Genomic DNA, 2,823 nt, shown 5'->3' with positions numbered 1-2,823 from the left:
TGGAAAATAAAGATGTATTTTATCTTCTTTTTTTTCATCAAGCTAAACCCGCTCACATTTTGTCTAACAATGCACACTTTGGAAAACATCATAGCTCTGTAAGTATATAATATAATTTTTCTCAGTTATTTAGTTTAGTTTTAGTAAGATTTTTACAACACTTGCAACACAAGAAAGCCATGTAAGAACCGAAGAATAGAAGTGTCACGTAAGAGTAACAAGAACAAAAATGGGGCGGTAAGAACGATAGATGTTTGACAGGAAAGGAGCAAACCACACTATAGCACCCACTAGCTATCCACATCAGATTCTTTCAGTCTTCTGTTGATTAGGTAAGGCGTGGGATAAGGTTTTAGTGTAGTTTGGTAAAGTTTTATACGGCACTTGCAATATCTTTTTAAAATGTATTATTTTTGTGAAAGTTAACTTATGGAGTGTACAACCTCGAAAGCGGAAGGTAGAATCAATCTATACATATTAATATATTAATATATTTGGCAACTTGGAAACACATGCGTCTTTTTTCTCTCAAGATTTATTGCTCCATTCCAGTACAGTGTTTAATATAGTAGGCCAATGACTTTCACAGTTGATGATATTAATGCCTCGATCATTCCTTTCATCGAAAGTGGGCCCAGCTAGTATCATATAATTGGCAAAGATTAGATTTACAAGAGAGTAACAAACATAAAAAGAAGGATGTAGCAAAAGAGGTTAGTAAATATTGATAGAAGAAGTAAATCACACAAGGGCAGTCACCAACTGCTTGTGCTGTTGTTGAAAACACAACATCCATGACATATTTATAAGATTATTATAGAACAGTAAAGTTGTTCCCGCATTCGGTCCGGACATTGGGGTTGCCTTGTTAGTGAGACAACTTCCTGGGCCTTCAGCATATTGTGGTAGCGTGCAGAGTGGCCAGTTCCTTTCCACGCCGTCTTTACTTCCACAAGTCGAAGTCAGGTACCCATTACTGCTGGGTGGGCAGGAGGAGGAGAAAAAAAGTTGTGCCCAAACCGAGGCTGAAACCCGGACTTTCCGCTTCTGAGACGAGCCCACTAACCGCTCCGCCACCACGCCCTCTAATATTATTGTACAACAGTAAATAATTGTTCGGAGAGATCAGCATTTCAAATTAGCCCCATACATGGAAGCCATATTCATTAGAACAATAAGACATACAATGCTAACTCAGGTGAGGTGGGAAAAGGGGAAGGGATGAGAGAGTTTTGTTGTTTGAGGGTGTTTTTGTTTTAGTTGTTTCTTCTTTTTTTTTCAGGTGCAGTATTGTTTGGGGTTTAGTTTTCCTTTTCTTGGTTACTATTTTGCTTTTGGTCTTTGTTTTGTTTTCCTTTTCTGATTCTTTCTTAATTTTGTATAGTTAAAGATTTCTGGACGAATCGACTATACCAAAGGTGAAGGACGTAGCAGAACGTATAAGCAGCTTTCTTGAATTACTTGAATCTAGAACTGGGTCCTTAGGAAGTCGGAATGCTCCAGGCTTCCTCGCCTCTCTTCATGAGGGTCCATTTCAGTGTGGGCAGGCTGATTGTCTCCATCATCAGCTGCTTAATTTATTTATGATATTATAATGTATTTTTATAGTTAGTGTTTTCACGCCCCCATCGACGCAATTAAGATCATTTAGGGAAGGAAAGCTTTGACACTGCCTGTTAGAGTCAACCATGGCAAAGAGAGATACACACAAAAAAGAGAGAGATACAACATCCCAGCAGAAAGAAAGACGAGATACTCGCTAAAAATTCTTCCTGCTTGGGAATCAAATTCGATCTCCTGCATGTGTAACGGCGAAAGGCCTATCTGCTACACCACAGCTGATCCTGGCTTAATGTTTTGTGAAAACATTAATTAATTTAAGTGAGAAGGAAGTAAAGAACAACACGTATTACGTAAGTTATCACCAATGGAAGAATACTGACGTAAGCTGGCAAAACGCATTTCTTTATTAACAGCAGTTATTAAATAAAAAGTATCTTTGGCATAATTTTAAAAAAGACATTCTTCCGAAATTTGAATTCTAATTCATTCAAAAGCTAGTCACAGTTTCACTTCCTTTCCTTTTTTCACTCAAGTAGGGTGAATGGACGTTCGATTTAACAAATAAAAAATTGGAGCCAAAAATGAAAGAAAGGCGTATTGTGATCTTACGACAGTATAGTCATTATCCGATTAGGAAAACTTAGGATGGGGTGGGGAGAGGGGGTGGGGGCAGATTGCTACTGCTTTTATCGTATCTAAACCTAGAGGTCAACAGGAATCTTGATAGAAAGTCATAGCAGTTGGTAAATTAATCTTTAATTACAGGTGCCCAAGGGAGATTGGAGGGTGGGGGTGGGGAATTGCTACTGTTTTAACAGTATTTAAATTTTGAGGTCAACGTGAAGCTTGCAGTAAAATCATAGAATATGTTGCTGTTGTTTTTGTTGTTGTTGTTGTTGTTGTTGTTGTTGTTGTTGTTGTTGTTATTGTTGTTATCGATACTGCAACAGCATGGCTTTCACTCCCCTGCCCAATGATGTGTAGTTATATGTGCAGGTTTGCTGCAGTTGCTGTAATGTTCCATAGAGTGTGCTGTCAATGTTTGGTCTCGGAGGGAGCCGTGTATCTCTGATTGCAAAGGGTGTTAACTCTTTAAACCCTGGATTTTTTCCACCGTTTCCCAGAGTGTTTTCTGCTGTCGCCTAAACCTGGTGCACTATGTCTCATTTATAACCCCAAAAGCTTGCCTCCAACTTCTAAATGGCGGAAACAAATGTTTAGTCATTACTAAATGACTTGGTTTGGGGATAGTTCCGAAAA

This window comes from Aplysia californica, unplaced genomic scaffold (assembly GCF_000002075.1).
Source record: "Aplysia californica isolate F4 #8 unplaced genomic scaffold, AplCal3.0 scaffold00096, whole genome shotgun sequence".
Classification (NCBI taxonomy): Eukaryota; Metazoa; Mollusca; class Gastropoda; order Aplysiida; family Aplysiidae; genus Aplysia; species Aplysia californica.
Note: the sequence above shows the minus strand (reverse complement) of the source record.